General features: G+C 36.4%; 1 protein-coding gene across 5 annotated transcripts in view; it reads left to right on the forward strand.

Annotated features, from left to right (window-relative positions):
- The window catches only part of Spock3 (SPARC (osteonectin), cwcv and kazal like domains proteoglycan 3), a 466,472-nt gene that overhangs the window by 150,814 nt on the left and 297,836 nt on the right, over nt 1–17,822 (forward strand). The gene's annotated exons all lie outside the window — the stretch shown is intronic.

A 17,822-nucleotide genomic window follows, 5' to 3' on the forward strand; every position in this document is an offset into this window, starting at 1 on the left:
ACCTCATGCAGAAGAACTTCACAAAATGAAACCAGTTCAAAATTACAGCATGGAGCAGAGAGGACCTTAAGATGTCCCAATCCTGAGTAGCCTTTGGGAATTGTTGGTTTCTGGAGGAAGGTCACTTTTCTTCAGGGATGGGACACTTGAGAGGCTATCTATGCATCAGTAGATGGCCCCAAATATATGCACATATAATCCACCCTTAAAAGATCCTTTGGATACTTTGTTTAAAAAAAGCACATGAAGTTGGGAGGGAAAAGTATTGGTGGTGATGTATTGAGCAGATGGAGTAGGGCGTAGATTTGATCAAAATGCATGTACTTGTATGAAGAACAAAAATAATTTTTAGATGTCAATAATAATTAGATGAAGCTTATGGAGTCATTAGTAAAATTAAAGGTATTAATTTGGGGAAGTGGATCCCACCTAACCCCTTGCTGAATGCACAGTTACATCCTGCAGCTAAATCCCATATGAGTGTTTGTGATGAGTACCACAGAGCACAGGTCATTGTATGAAATATCAATATAAAGAATTAAGGTTACTTGGGACATACATTCACAATTATATATGTCATTGAACTTATCTAGCCTAAGGGTTTAAATATACCATCTATATCTCTACTGGGGAATTTCTGTATTAGGTTTCTGGATTTTTCTCTTTCCAGAGTGAAGACAGAGAGAGCTGAGGCCGAGATATAAGCCTGAATATTGTTCTCGGTCTGGAGAGAGAAAAGAGATTAATTACCAAATGGAGGCCTCTATTTAGAGATACGTGCAAAGTTCACATAAAGAGCAAAATCTCTTCCAGTAGTACATATTTAACAAGGACAAATGGGAATTTAAGCCAATTACCTCTAATATCATTTTTTGATTTATTATCATCTTAATAACTCATGAACAATTTGAGCTTCAAATAATGATCCTGGTATGATACCGCTGAAGGTTTTTGAATGAATGTTTTATGACAATCCCTAATAAAAGTTTCAATAACTAGTTATTTCTTCTATATCTTCCCTTAATGGGCCCCGAGGGTGCTGTCTGCTTGATTCTGGTAAGCTCCTGTGGCTGAAAGTTATTTGCTGGTGGTGTTCTCATAGGCTTGCAGGCAATCTTTTATATACAGTCTAAGAAATACATGTTTCACTTCTCTATGTTCTTCCAGTTCTTGTTTTTATTAATCTGATAATTGATTTCTTTTACACGAAATGTAGCATTACAGTTGTCATACGCCAAAATTTGTTGCGTAACAATAAAATGGTAATATCAGTGATGAATGCTACAAATCTTTCCTTCCCTTTTTTTGTTTGATTTTATTCTGACTTCTTCATCAGAGAAACTCTTCAACATCCTGTATGACTCATATGCTTATGAAAATGATTTTTTGGAAATTAAACTACTATATTTTTTCCAGTGCATTTTCCTTAAAACTGTATCACAATTTTTTAAAACTGGTTTGAACTGTTTTTTATCTCATAGAAAAATACTTTTTTAGTGAGTATGAAGAACTATTTTGGAAAGAATTATACTGGTTTACTGTTGTGCACAACAAACCACCTCAAGACTGAGTGGCTTAAAACAGTAGTCACTTATTACTCTTCAAATGTCTGTGGCTTAGCTTGGGTAGGCTGAGTGCTTTCAAGGTTTTGTGGCTGAAGTCTCTTCACTAAAATTCTGTAGTTGGTTGCAGTCATTTTCTTCACATGCCTTTCACTGTACAAGCATCAGCAGGCCATGTTCTAATCATTGCAGTGGCCAAGGAATAAATGACTGATTCCATATAGTCTCATTGACTCTACTCACAACTGGAACAGGGTCAGTTCAGCCTCCATTTTACTGAACAAAGAAAAATCACAGGACAGAGAATGAGGTTAAGGGAGGGGTACTTGTTTGTCAACAATGGAACCGTGGAAAGGATATGAGTACAATGATGTACAAAAAAAAAAAAATGAAGTAGCTGATACTACCTCCTGAAGAATCAGTGAGAAGGGAAAGGGAAACTTCATTTTATTAATTATAGGAACCAAACAGTGTTTCATGATTTACCTTTGTTTAATAATTGCAGGGTATCCCAGTAGTAGAAATAAAATTAAAACGTTGGCCAATGAAAACTTAAAAGGTACCCTCGCCTTGGAAAGATGGGAAACAGCTGAAGAGTTCACAAAGATGACATCAATTTGATCAAGTTATCTGGAGAATGGTCTTAAAGAAAGACTCACAGCTGGAAGTTAGGGAATTCTTGCAACAGTATTGCAGATTATGGCTCCATAGAATGGAAACAGTGAAACTGGTCTGGCTTAGAATATGTTTTGAAGGCAGAGCACACAAGAATCAGTAATTTCTTTAACTTGAACTAGGAAGAAGGGAGTCTTGCAGCATCAGGAACAGATAATTTTTAAATTATCACACAAAACAATGTGTTTCATTATCACATTTTCATCCAGATATTTATAATACTTTGTTTATATCCATTTCTTTCCTCTACTGCCTCCTTCATCTCACTATCTCCAGCATATGTTTCATGCATTTTTATTCGTTTTACATACCAACCACAGATCCCCTCTTACCCCTCCTCCCACTTCCCTTCCCCAACTCCCTGCCAGACCCATTCCCTTCCCCTCTTCCAACAGGGTAAGTTCTCCCATGGGGGGAAAGCAAAGCCTGGTACATTCACTTGAGGCAGGACCCAGCCGCTCCCCACCTGCATCAAGGGTGAGCAAGGTGTCCAACCATCGGTAATGGGATCCAGAAAGCCAGCTCATGTACTAGGGACAGATCCTGATCCCACTGCCAGGGGCCCCTCAAGCAGAGGTTGTTTGTATGTATTAATCATTCAATATATCTGTAGTAAGGGCAAAGAAAAAATGTTCCCCAGGGAAGGTCATCTTCATTCTTAGAACTGTCATATATTACTTTATTTGGAAAGTAGAAGTTCGCAGATGGGATTAATTTTTGTGACAGTGCAATTGTTTGTAATTTTCTCATGTTCCAAATGTGATCTTAAGGTCATAATAACAAAGCATCTGTGGGAAGGTCAAAGGAAGGAAAAAAGGCTTGTGCCTGGCAGTCGATGCCTCAGTGATGACAGTGGTAAAGTCCAAGGAAAGCAGACAGATTAGGTATAAGAAATCCAGGAATGGCCTTTCCTCTGCTGCTTCCAGTGAGAACATGGAGCCTGCACCCCCATTTTTAGCCCCATGATTTCTGGAAAACACAATCAGTCATTTGTATTGTTTAAACCAGTTAAATTCACAGGACTTTGTATCAAAAATTGAAGAAGAAAAAAAGAAACACTGTAATACCCTTGCTGCCATTGATATTTTTGTGCTATTTTCAAGTGCTGGCATTAAAAAAAATCACACACACACACCGGTATAAGGTGAACAGAATTGTATCATCTTATAATTCTAGAATCTAGAAGTCAAAACCAAGGTGTTAATGATACCAGCTCTTTCGAAGGACTGTGACAGAACACATTTTGTCTGGCTTGCAGAGGACAATGCTTTCCCTGTCCTTATTCTCTGTTCTCCTGGGAAACTTCCTACATGCTAGCCCTGTTATCATGAAGACACTAGCAATAAAAAGTCATTAATCACTAATAATAATAATTCTATTACTTCTGCAAAATCATACTACAAGCTTCTAGGGTTTTGGCCTCCAATGTCTGAATTTTTTAAGACACAAACAATCCATGCTCCTCTTTAATGACATTTAAAATATCACTCCCATAATTTGCCAGTTATGAAGAAAAAAGGGTCTAACAATTATTTTAGCTGTAACTTCATTTGATTTAGGGCAGTTCTTTGAAAGGCAGCATGATTCATAATGCTCCCAGTTCCAGGGGGACCATTATTTTGTCCTGTAATAGGAAGTGGATCCAAGAATTCTAGCACTGGAATTCAACCTCAATTATGAAAAATGACAGTTTAATAGTTCCAAGGGAATTTCATTTAACTGTAACAGACGTTCTTGAAGTTACCCATGACTGCTCATGAGGACTGAACAAATATGAGCTTGCTATATCATTTTGAACATTCTTGATAATTCCAGTGGTGTTAGGCCCAAAGTAGCATGTCTAACATGGCAAGTGGTATGTGCGTTCAATGACAGATAAAGAAACTCAAACCATATTTATCACTTAAATGTAGCTACCATTAGATTTAACAAGAGTCAACAGGGCTTATTTTTTTGCTTTTGATTAAATTTTAAAATCGAGGAGCTCCTTTGAAAATATGTATTTCAGAAAGAATGGTTTCTCACAAGACAGTGTATCGATATGCATTGGTGTGTGTGTGTGTGTGTGTGTGTGTGTGTGTGTGTTTAGCATAACTTTCTCAAATTTTATTATTTTCAAATATAAATTTCAAATATTATTTTCCTTCCCTTCTTCTCTTCTTTCTTTGTCAACCTTTCTCAATAAATGCTGAGAGGCTTGAAGTTAGAAATCCTTGTTATTAGAATTCCACACACCTTGAACACCAGGGATAATTCTATAGGTCATTAAAAATATTGACTGAGATTTTTTTAAAAGGGAAGAAGATAAGCTAGGAATGGAATGGTAATGGGGGTGTATTAGGAAACTCTTCTTATTATAGGAGATGATTTTTTTTCTTGTAGTAACTTAAATACCATTAGCATGTCATGTGAATTATCCAGTTGCAACATCTAATAAACATCATTAGATTCAGAACACTGGTTCGGTGTGGAGGACAGAAAACAAGCACTTTATGAAGAGTTAGAAATATAAGAATGAAAATATTAAGAAAAAAATCACAAAATGCTAAAAGATTTAAAATATGTGATCAAATATTATAAAAGCTATTTACATATATATTATAATAGAAATGAATGGGCCTTCTGTAATAAAAATAATAAAATTTAATGAAAAGTAAAAATAGAAATATTTTCATTTTGTTGCAACTTCAGATGGAGTACCACTTGTGCTCAAACAGAGTGCTTGTGGGCACCCATTCACATCTATTTTGAAGAAGGAATGCCATGTGTTATAAAAAATATAACTCAAGTCAAATGAAACATAAACTTGCAATACTCATTCAGCTTGTGAATATCTGGTGTTAATGAATGATAGAGATTAAAAAAAAAGAACAATTGATTTGCATACACCTTTGTTCATTCCTAGTCTAATTAATGTAAAGAATAAGAAAAGAGAGGTACCAGACAAAGATTTTTTTCTTGTACTCTATCAGATTGTTCATATTTTTTTTATTGTTTTTTTTTTTTTTGGAGCTGAGGATCGAACCCAGGGCCTTGCACTTGCTAGGCAAGTGCTCTACCACTGAGCTAAATCCCCAACCCCAGGTTGTTCATATTTTATATCTGAAAAAAATATTAAAATAACTTCCCCTTGACTCTGTATGAGATCTGAAATCTTGCAAAATCCTCTGAAACATTTTGTGAACTGTCAGTCTTTCTGAAATGAAATGCCTGAACATTTGGTCTATATGTGTGCTTACATGAAGAGTGTATGGATACACACACACACACACACACACACACACACACACACGTATGGTTTTTGTGCCCCTTGATTATTGGATTTCCCTGTAGTGATGCTTTGTGAGAGAAAAAACATCACAGAGTGTGTAAACACAAACAAAAATGGCCTGGATTACTAGAAATCTCCATAATATAGGTACCTGTCATAGCCTACTGTGTGTAAAGATATGAAGAGGAAAGAAACCCAGATGTAAATCAACCAGAAAAGGAACTGATGAAAGATATAATTAGTTAAACAAGGTCCATGAGACTTTTCCCAGGCAAAAGGACAGGTAGCTTATGATTTACATCTTTTTTTTTTTTTTTTTTTTTTTTTTTTTTTGGTTTTTCGAGACAGGGTTTCTCTGTGTAGCTTTGCGCCTTTCCTGGAACTCGCTTTGGAGACCAGGCTGGCCTCGAACTCACTGAGATCCGCCTGGCTCTGCCTCCCGAGTGCTGGGATTAAAGGTGTGCGCCACCACCGCCCGGCGATTTACACCTTTTTAATAGGAAGAAACAGTGTAGTTCAAAATGGTGATAAGATGTAGCTTTATTGAACACCTCAACAGCGTAACCATTCACCATTCACAAGCATTGCATGCATACACATTTCTGTGCACTATGCTTTCTGCGATTGTCAGTGTGATAGGATTGTTTAGCCCAAAACAATAGCATGTAATTGAGAAATCTACTGAGTTTACAACAATGAGTACAATTTATTAGATAACAGATTTTTGACTTTACTGTGCAATCTTTCTTTGTGTATATGGGTGTATTGTTATTGTGTGTGGTGCATTTGCTTTCTTTTTATTTCATTTCTTGAGATTATAATTTAATTACAACCTTTCCCCTTCCTTTCTCAGCCTCCAAAATCTCCCAGATAATCAACCTCCATTCTCATTCAAATTCTTGATCTCTTTTACACTAAATATTATTACATGCATATCTGCATATGTATGTGGACATATATTCCTGATATAACCCGTTCAACTCCTGTGTGTTATAAGTGCTGACCATTTGGCACTGGAGAGCCATTTGGTGTGCTCTTCCCAAGAAAAAGCCACTTCTCCTTTTTCCAGTTTTTCCCAGTTGCCTGGAGTTCTTTGTGTAGTGTTGAGGGCCTTATGTACTTTTCTCGGTCCAGTTTTTCATGTCCATTGGTGTCATCCTTGTTCAGCTCATGTTTGGGCAACCATGTTGGTGACACTTGTCTTACTTTTCAGTGTATATGTCCCTGTGTAGAGGGGTGGAGAGGGGAGTGAACATGCTCATGTTTGCATGTGTACAGAGACTGGAGAATAACATCTGTGTCTTACTTTATCATTCTATACCTTTATTTTTTAGACAAGGCCTCATATGGAGCCCAGATCTCATCTATTTGACTACACTGTCTGTCGAATGAGTCAGGGATCTTTCTATCTTGATTCCTTGGTTCTTTCAGCACAGCAGCACCAGGGTTACAGGCACATGACACTGTGCCCAGACATTTATGTGTGCCCTCATATTTGCCTGGTGGGCACTTTTCTGATCGAATCTTTTCCCAAGACCTCTATTATATATTCTTATGGGACGGCCATTGTCCATGCCTTTCATCATTGACCTAATTACCATTATTAATACCAGGCTGTATTTATTTCATTTAAAAAAATTCTTTAGGTTTTTAACCAAATTTCTTAGAAAACAAAATTTCAGATCTTATGATTATAATATAAATTAATGGATCTTACAATTTTTGAGAGATTGACTTTAAATTCCAAACATATTTACAAAGTAAATTGATATCTACATATCATAAAATTGTAAAGAAGGGATAATTCATGTTGAGAAGGCTGTGCTCCCATTAAAGATGGGTTGCATTTGCAGAAAGTGAGTGTCTCATGATTGACTTTGAGAGATCATATGCGATTTTTCACTTCCTGTGAACTACAACAGTATCTCTGTTGGAGGAAAGACAGATATTAAATGAAAAGAGTTTGTAACAATTGCCTTACAAAGGAATTCTGATTGTAAATTGTGGATGGACTGGGTAGTGAACAGCATGGCTTATCCCCTGCACCTTGCTTTGTCAATCTGTGGCTGCCTCTCTGAACTGATTGCCAGATAAACTCCAGACTGTCTAGAACAGATTTCACTGCTGGGAGACTCATCATAGACACCTGACTTTATCTGGATGACCTGTTAATTTTTTTCTCCTATTATTTGGCAGAACCCAGAAGATAAGTTCTCCTCACTCACTATCCTCCTAACTCTAAATTAAATCTTTAGTTACCTTTCTAGATCCAATTCTTGTCTATTGATTTTCCAGCTATCTGGAGAAGAATTGGCCTCCTTTTCTTTTCCTTTCTTAAGCTACTTTGAACACTTTCTGTGCATCTCTATTTTTCCCCATATAAGAGAAAAGTAGCCTGGCTCATAGGTCACATGACAGATAGCACCAACCTGGCTGAGTGTTAACAGAGCAGAATTCAGAGGTTTGAATGAAAAAGTTAGACATAACCGAATAACCGAAATGCAGGAGCATTAACTTTCAGTACAGTCTTAAGTTCTCAGGGTCTGCTTTTGAATAATCTCTTCCTCTGTCTCATATTCCTCTAACCATATCTGTGTTGTTTTCTCAAATTCTCAGACAAGTTAGAAAATAGGGATACATAATGAGCACATATATTACTACCTACTGAAAATACTAATTATTCATCTTAAAGTAAGGTTTGATTGTAGTGGTATGTGCTCTGCCCATGACATTGGGCTAAAGGGCCCTATGGAGGCAGTGCTTCCTGTCATTGTTTATGACCTCTTAAAAGGAAAGGGAGAAGGAGCATAGCCCCTTCTCCCTGCCCCCTGCTTCCTGGTGTGATTGAACTGCTGGATCAGTTTGCTCTAGGTTAGATGAGGGGATGACTTCAGCTGTCTACTCTGTTCCGTATTCATGAGTGTATTTCCTCAATTAACCCTAATAAATTTCCCTAATACTCCTTAAGCAGACTCCTGTGGATTTATCACATTATCTGGTGCTCAAGAGGAGAGAGATGGCTCAGTGGTTAAGAGCACTGACTGATGTTCCAGAGGAACTGGGTTCAATTCCCAGGCTGTCTGGTGTCAGATCACAAGAGAATAAAGTTAAAAAAAAAAAAAAGACCTTCATGACCCTTCTCCCTTTCCTTATAAGAGGTCAAGTACAAAGGCAGGAAGCATCATCTCCTTCAGGCCATATATAGCCCAAGGTCCTAGGCAGAACAATTACCACTACTTCTGATGAAGACCCTGATGATTAGGCCTCACAGCTCATATACTTCTTAGTACTATTCGCTCATAGGAATATAGGTGGTAAGCTTTAGACAGGTATTCTACAAATACTCTTGGAAGCTAGCCTCCTTTCATTTTTATTTCTGTATTATAATAATGAGCTTGGTAATTCATTTTGTTTAATAAACAATAAAATTGAATTCTTAATTGGAGTATATTCTGTGTATTTAATGTTAAACTTGATGGAATAATAAATGAAAATCATTTTTTAGTAAAAAGGCACTCTTTTAAAGATTTATTCTGTGTGTCTGTCTGTCTGTCTGTCTGTCTGTCTATCTGTCTGTGTGTTTGCAAAGTATGTTACTTGGCTAATACACAACTTTTTGCATGCATATAGAGGCTAGAAGCAGACACTGGAGGGTGTTTGTGGGACGCTGGTTTTGTTGAATGGATAATGTGATCCGAGCTCCCTTCGTCTTGGATCTAAAGCAAGTGCTTTTAGCCACCGAGCCGTCACTTCATCTGTAAGCGCTCTCTTTCTAACATATTAATTTAGTAAACAGTTGTTTATATGTAGAATCTCTCTCTGTTTTCCCCTACCCCACCTCTCTCTCTCTCTCTCTCTCTCTCTCTCTCTCTCTCTCTCTCTGTGTGTGTGTGTGTGTGTGTGTGTGTGTGTGTGTGTGTGTGTGTGTCTGCATGCATGCACACACATGCACATGCCCATTCTCTTTGTTGCTTGTTGCTGCATACCACAGCCTGACTGGAGTCCCGGAGTTCTCCGTTCTCTGTTTCCCATGTCTTTGCAGGAATGGCAGAGATGATAGAGAATGCTGCCATGGCAAAGCTTCATTAGAGTTGACCTCTGGGTTTCTGAACTGAGCTCTTCAGGCTTGCATGTCAGGAATTTTACCAACAATACCACACCTACAGCCAGTACATAAGAGTTTTAATCATCACAAAGACGATTTAACTGAAATATTTGGGACACTGAATGCCTCAGCTATGGGTTCATCTGGTTCCAGGAGAGTTAAAAGAACTATTTGGAAGTTACTCTCCTCTGTTGCTTTAAAGTTTTATTTTTTCATCCTTTTTGCCCTACCCCATTCACTTTTCCTTTGAGGTTATGTAGCCAAGAAGTTGTTCCATTAAGGGGTTGGTGAAGGCCCCAAAGTACAGAAGAATCACAGGTAAATATTCAAACTTTACAGAAGTCAAGATTTAGATGAATTAAGAAATCATAAGAATATTGGGATATCTGCATTAGAGAAATGACCAGGCTTCAAAACAGAATTTGCTTAATGTTGATATTTTTCTAATACTATCAAAACATATTACTATATAAAACTACTGTATTTTCATTAAAAGAACCAACAGGTGAGATATTCCCTGAGTGTAGCTGTCTGCTGTATATGCTTACCGCTATGTATTTGTGTATACGCATATACATTTATATCTAAATCTATTTTTGATATGTTAAATACAGTCTGTTAAATTACTTGAGGGTAGTGGAACAAATTTCACTGTCTGTATTTGATTTCCTCACTGAATTGTTCAAATCAAATCAAATGATCTTATGGTTATTAGATTTAATTTAATTCTATTATAACTTCTCCCTAGTAGAAACCAGGGTTTCATGTTTCTTGACCTTAATTCATGAACGTTGAGATTTAATTATTTTTATTTGGCTCTTTCTTCTTCATAGATGAAGTGGGAAGTGCAATGCTCTCTAATTTGACGATTTATAGCAAATTTGCAGAAGTGTCTTAACCAGCAGATGAGGTTTGACTTCAGGTAGTTGTGTGGAGTAGGCAGTTAGTGCAGAAAGAAGCCCTGCTTTCAAACCTGATCTCCTATTTAATAACTGATGATGATATAAGGTGAATAAAGCATATTAAAACCCAACAAGTTTTCTCAATAGCAAGAATTTTATCTCCTGAAATGTCCACCCATCCTAAGCATATACTTAAAAACTACAAGTTTCAATACTATGAATATTTGTGAACTGTTTTAGGAAATATATATGTATATCGTGTTGTTCAATTTTTTTTTTTTGTTTTTTTTTTTTTGGTTTTTCGAGACAGGGTTTCTCTGTGTAGCTTTGTGCCTTTCCTGGAACTCACTTGGTAGCCCAGGCTGGCCTCGAACTCACAGAGATCCACCTGGCTCTGCCTCCCGAGTGCTGGGATTAAAGGCATGCGCCACCACCGCCCGGCCTGTGTTGTTCAATTTTGAGACAGGATACAATACAGGCTGGCCCTGAACTCAGGACAGTTCTCTTGCCAAAGTGCCCTAAACATGAAAATTAAAATTTTAAGAAACCATACTTACCTTAATCCTTTACAGTTATCATAAGAATATAACTTTACCAGTTTGTAATGTAGAAATACACAGAATGTAGAAATATCAAGAAGGATTAACTTGAGGAAAGACAAGAACATGACAATATCGTTATGACAATATATTCATGACTTAATACATTCATGACTTAATAAAGTCAAGGTGATCCAATAAAAACAAAAACAGCATTGAATATATGAGGACATTTCAGTCAGGGAGGTCCATAAACTCATAGAAATACCGTATCAACTGAGGTGACCTACATGGAGAAGGAAACATACTGCATGTTCTATCTCAAATGCAAATCCTAGGTTATCCTAGGATTTGGATCCTAGGATAAATCCTGGATGTTAGTGTGTGAATGGGATATGAGGTTAGAGAAGTATCAAGGAAACAATACAAGGAGATGTCTAAGAAGGAGGAGGGCGATAGAACACATGAGCAGCATGGTGGTTACTGTGGGGAGAAAGCAACAGAGAAGCCAGAGGGATGAGGCAGAAGGGAGGGGAGGAGAGTTGACCAAAACAATTGTGTTTTCCTAACGCCATAATGAAAGTTAATTTGTACTGTGATTTAAAAATACAAATACAAAAGAAATATACTGGAACTTAATTTCTGTATTTTTTTTCATTTCAAAAATGTTTAGGATGCAGGGGTTCTTTATAGTTATTGTAATTGCTATGTATTATTATTTTTTTAATAAAGAGCTGTTTCTTGTGATAGAAACCTATGAAATACTTGGAATTGGTTTGTTTTTATTTTTTTTCCTATGTAATCCTGTTAACAACAACAACAAAAAGACCTCTGGGTATTTTAAAGCCCATGCATTCATTTTTAACACTTTTCAAAGGGAATATGTAAACTGTGATTCTCCCTCTGAGCAGTGAAATTAATGATTAGCGGGCTGCATTTCAACAGACCATTTACCTTCCATTGTCATAAATATTAGCTGTCTGACAGGACCCGATTAACAAGTCCTCAGGAGACTAATTGCTGAAAAGCCTTACAGATGCTTTTACAACTGGAGTCATAAAACTGTAGAAAAGTCTGTAGGAAAGAAAGAGCAGGGGAACTCTTGACAGCCTGGTAAGGAACTCCACACTTCCTGCTCTGCAGAGCCTGGACTGTACAGTACTCTCTTGACAGATCAGTTTACCTCTTAGTGTCCTTCAAAGAGGGAGAGTAGTAGGCTGTCAAACACTTCATGGGGTAAGAGAAAGTGCTAGAGCCTTGCGGTGTAGTCAAGAGCATCCTGTCTCTTGGCTTCTGAGAAACACTCAGTAACATTTTCATATTGAAGAATACAGTAACGACTGATTTCTGATTTTTAAGTAATATTTCTTCTAAGTTATTCCACTTCCGGCAGAGTAATATTAAGCTGTACATTGTCTCTTGTTCTTTAGAATATTAAATAAAGTAGCGATTTTGTATTTGAAAAAAAAAATACAACTTTTATAGTGCCAATTATTTTCCATTGCTTCTTTCTCCATAGAGACCATTGAATGAGAGTTCTGCATTTCCTTTTGTTGACTGTGGTGAATAGTCACTCATTCTCTCTCTTAGAATTCATTTCCTTCCCACTGAGATTTTTTGGAACCGTGTAAAATTTCATAAGACAGTTTCCGGAATTTGTCATTTTTACTGTGTCTTCAGTTATGCTAATATGCCAGTTATCGGGTGAACGTCGTGACAGAAAACAGAAATTTTCTGTTACCTTCAATGCTGTGAATCTCTATGAAGAGTTTCCTGACACATATCAAGTGCATCTTGCTTCTTTATCCCAGTTTGTTCTCTTGGGAGGAATGTAATCCGTGTCTGTAATATGTGCTTGAACTTATTTACTTACTGATGATCTGAGACAGGGTTGCACTGTGTGGCTCTGGCTGGCATAATGCTCGTGAATAGTGTGGACTTGAACCTGTGATCCTACGGTCACCACCCCTGGTTGTTCTTTGCATTTCCTTGAATCTCTGAAAAATATACTACTACATGACTTTGCAATATTTGTTATTCTATAATATTTTTCACAATATGGAACTATATTCTACAGGCCACCCTTTAGTATAATTCTTATTGTATGTATTTATCTTTGCGTACATATATATGCACATAGACTCTAAAATTTTATATATTATCATGAGTATGTGTTCAGATTAAGTACATTACAGTTTAAAATGTAATATGTAGGGAAAAAGTTTAGTTGCAACTAATCAATAATATAAAGGTAAATAAATGAAATTGAACTAGAATTAGTTTAACATGAAATAATGTTACCATTTTACATTCACAATTGGATTGGTACTAGTAGTTTTGTATGAACAACACTGAATAGTTGTTTCATTTCTTGAGTCTGATATTGTGAAGAAAATGAATCAACAGGTTTTATCAAAATATTAGAATGTTAGTAATTTTAATTTAAACTCTAAAGCTCAGGTACTAAAGGAATACATGGTATTTTTTTGGCCACATATTCACTTATAAGTAAACTATAAGAGTATTATCCTATAAAAATATAATTCTCATCCAAAGGCCTATTTCTTTTCATATTTGATGTTTGATTTTCTTTCTGTATCAACTCAAAGTCATAAATTGTTGGTTGAGTAGATTATGAGTTACTTTCATGATTAAGACAGTATAGCATAAAGGACTGGGGTGCTGTAATGACATTTTTCTGTAGATTATGGGGTGATGATCTGATACAGCTTGTATTTAACTGATAAATGAAAAGTGGAGCAGAACACCATCAGTGTCACCACCAATACACTCCATTCATAAGCTGTACAATTCACTTTAATTCATACCAAAAGTATACATATATCATAGCAAATAAAAGACTAATAAATTTATTGGATGTGTTAGTATACTTCAATTCAATGGATTTAGTATTTACTTTGTAATATGAAATATGGAAACAGCACAATGTTCATATTTTCTTTTAAAAGTGTAAATGATGATCAAGGATAAAAATAAACTACTACTTGTACCTCCGGGAACATCTATAGATAGATCCCTTCCCAGTTTTATTTTCCAAAATCGTTTTGTATTTTCTCCTCCTAGGAATTTATTGTGTGAACTTTAAACATATTTATATTTGATATTAAAATCGTTCTCACACTTAAAAACTCATAAGGAAAGCAACAGTCGGCTTTTGTTTAACATTTGTTATGGTGTGATAGGCAGAGAATTAACTGGAGATCATGATTACATCCAGCCTCAGTGCTCCCTGTACTTTCTTCCTCTTACAAGAAATGGGTTATGTAGGAACATAACCCCAAGAGCACTGTGCCTTTCTGTACAAATAAAAGATGCAATGTTCAGTGCATCTAGAATATATTATATCCTTGAAATATGGCTCAAGTTTTCATGTTATTTGTCATGTATAGGTGTGGAGGCAAGAGAATGACATCTGGAGTCTTCTTAAATGGCTTTCCACTTTATTTACTGAGGTAACGTCTCTTACTGAACCAGCATTACCCTGTTCAGTCTGTCTAGCAAGGCAGTGGAACCTTATTGATCCCACATATCGACCTCCTGAGCCCAACAAGGCTGCCAGCATTCCTCTGCCTTTATGTGGATGCTGAGGATCCAAACTCCAGTATCAACATTGTGTTATCTCACCAGGCCCCAGTGAATTATTTTCATTTTCATTTTGTTTATTGATATTTTCTCTGCCTATTTATCAATGTACTATGTGTGTAGGGTGCCCATGGAGACCACATGAGTGAGACCAGAAGATTACATAGTGTCCCCAAGACGGGAGTTACGCTATCATGTGGGTGTTGGGAATTGAACCTAAATCTTCTGGAGTATTGGTTCTCAACCTTCCTAATGCTGCAATCCTTTAATACAGTTCCTCATGTTGTAGTCACCACCATAAAATTTGTCATTGCTGCTTCATAACTGTAACTTTGCTACTGTTACAAATTATAATGTAAATATGTGAGATGCAGAATATTTGATATGCAACCCACAGGTTGAGAAATGCTGCTCTAGGAAAAAGAACAGCTCTAGGCTCTTAACTATGTAGCCATGGCTTCAGCCCCAGCAGACCCTAATTTTTACTTTTTGGAGAAGGGGTCTTTGGTCTGTCTGTCTGTCTGTCTCTATCTCTCAATCTCTGTCTCTCTTTCATCTTTCTTTTTTAGATGGATTTTTGTGTATCTCAAGGTAACTTTGAAACCGCTGTATAGCTGAGGATGACCTTGAATTCCCAAACCCCACATTGTCATCTCCCCAGCGCTTCGATTACAGGTGTTCTTCAACACACCAGCTTCCCTAATTTCTACTTTTGGTAACTCACCACACAGTGTTAGTGAGCTCTGCACTGGGAAGACCAATTGGAAGGCTAGTGTTGAAGGGTTTAATGGTGTATGTATTGGAAGGGCTTAAAGTACGGCCCGATGTAGGAGAATTTTCTTCCCTCCTCACAAATGTATAGGTTCAAGGGAAAGTCTTAAAAAGAAAAATAAGCAGTTAATAAAAGAAAACATAGAAATTGAAAATATAAAGTCTACATGCCATGGGAGCCTACTGAAAACAAGAGCCAGATGAAGCAGGGAAATTGTGTGTTTTTTATGCTGGGTGTGATTTAGAAATGTAGATCAGCCCAGAAGTGTTTGGTTGGACTAAGGATGTTATGGTGGTTGAAGGCATTCAGCAAGCATGCTTTTTCAGTTTTCCTCCTTCTTTAACAAACATGTTCAACTGTATTTGTACTTAGTGATGTCTTGTCCTTTCAATATATAAGGAGGATGCTCATTAATGAGCAAGACACAATCAGGGAAGCTGCATGAAGAAAAATGAGGTGGGCATCCCTAATTCTGTTTTCTCAAATGTCAGTGTGACGTATTTCCTTAAATTAGTGTGTCCTGAGCCCTATTACAATTGTCAATTATTATAGTATTTGTCTTCATATTGCATCCTAAGAATAATAAGCAGTTTTCTAAATGTTCTCATCAGCTTTGTGAGATTTTCATTATGCTTTTAGATGTATAATTCAAATGTTGATGAGGTTAAACCGTTTACCCCAGGTTACAGAGGAGTCATGCATAGCACAGGTTGATGGCTTAATCATTGTTCCTGACAGGTCTCAGGATTTTGGTAACAAATTGCATCACTGCCTACATGTTAATACTTATATTTACCTAAAATATCGGCTTCAAAAGTTTCCTCTTTAATTAAATACAAACTGGCTTCTCTCTTGTTAACTTGTTCATTCTTACATCAGTGTGTGGTAATATCCATTTCACCTTTATTCAATTCACCGTAGGGAAAACACAAATTAGCAACATAACAGAGTTTTGATGATCTGTGACCTTAATTACATTTCTTTAAATGTTTTAAATGATTGCTATCATAAATACTTGTAATGTAAATTCAGTTTCAAAGGTTAAACCGTATGTATATTTGTAATTATCTGCCACTTCTCCCACACTATGGCAATGGGATGTTGTTTATTAAACTATTAAAGACTGTAATATTCCTAAGCTTTGATTCATAAATATTACACATCACATTCTGAAAGAAAGTCACCCAAGAGTTGGTTCCACAGCTCAGATATTCTCCAAGGCTATTTACTCAGTTCAAGATGGAATAGTATCTGACAAGGAGAGTGGTCCCCTGAGTACAATAACAAACTCTGACCAAACTGCACTGCACAGAGAATGAAAACACGGTGTGTGATGCATTGCTACTGACAAGCAGGTGACACCAAACTGCATTCCTTAAAGAAGGGAAAGTGCATTCACTTTTGTTCATTGCCATGCTCGATATGCTAGCATCTTTTTCAATTATTGAAAAACTATTTATAAGCAATAACGTTTAAAACAGTCAGGAACCTTTCTTAGAGGTGATGACATCATGAAGGTTTATGGCCAAAGACTATAGTGCATGCCTACGCACTTACATGTACATTCACACATATATACACACATATACACATATGTATGCTTATATTAACATATTTAAAAATCATCTCATGGTTGTATAGAAGTATATACATGGTGACTTGTGTTTTCTTTTACTAATCACACAGTATAGATTTCATAGAATTGTTTGGCACTAGGAAACAAACCACACAATTCTAGCTCTAGCCCTTTTTGGTTTCTTTAATGACAAAGAACAAATTATATTTGGTATTTGGTAAGCTAAAACAAAGTAATCTTACACTTTTGCCTTTATGCCTATATTTTTATTTCTCTAGAAAGGTAACATATTTATTAATATGACTCAAAAGATTTGCTAACATTACATAAAATGTTTTACAAAATTCCTGTTAAGACTGGAGATGGGCTGTGTGTACTGAGATCCCATTTGATCCTTTGTGCTGGGAGACAAACCAAAACAAGTGAATTAAAACCCTCAACACCATTTAATGTATTTTTAATATGAAACTTTAAAATTACATTATCTGAAAGGGCTTTTTAATGGTCCAAGACCTGGGATATAACATGGTGTAGTTCCTATACTGTATAAGAGGGTATTCAGCTTTCTTTGATCAGTCCACTGGGTAATTCAAGATGCAGAGCTTTTGACATGAAAATCTTTACACAAATCCAGGGCTGGAGAGATTGCTCAGAGGTTAAGCGCACTGGCTGCTCTTCCAGAAGTCATGAGTTCAATTCCCAGCAGCCACATGGTGGCTCACAACCATCTATAATTAGATCTGGTGTGTAAGCAGAACATTGTGTACATAATAAATAAATCTTTTTTTATGTTTTTTTTTTCTTTTTTTATTTATTT

This window comes from Peromyscus californicus, unplaced genomic scaffold (assembly GCF_007827085.1).
Source record: "Peromyscus californicus insignis strain IS unplaced genomic scaffold, ASM782708v3 Scaffold_23__1_contigs__length_62951481, whole genome shotgun sequence".
In the NCBI taxonomy this organism is placed as follows: Eukaryota; Metazoa; Chordata; class Mammalia; order Rodentia; family Cricetidae; genus Peromyscus; species Peromyscus californicus.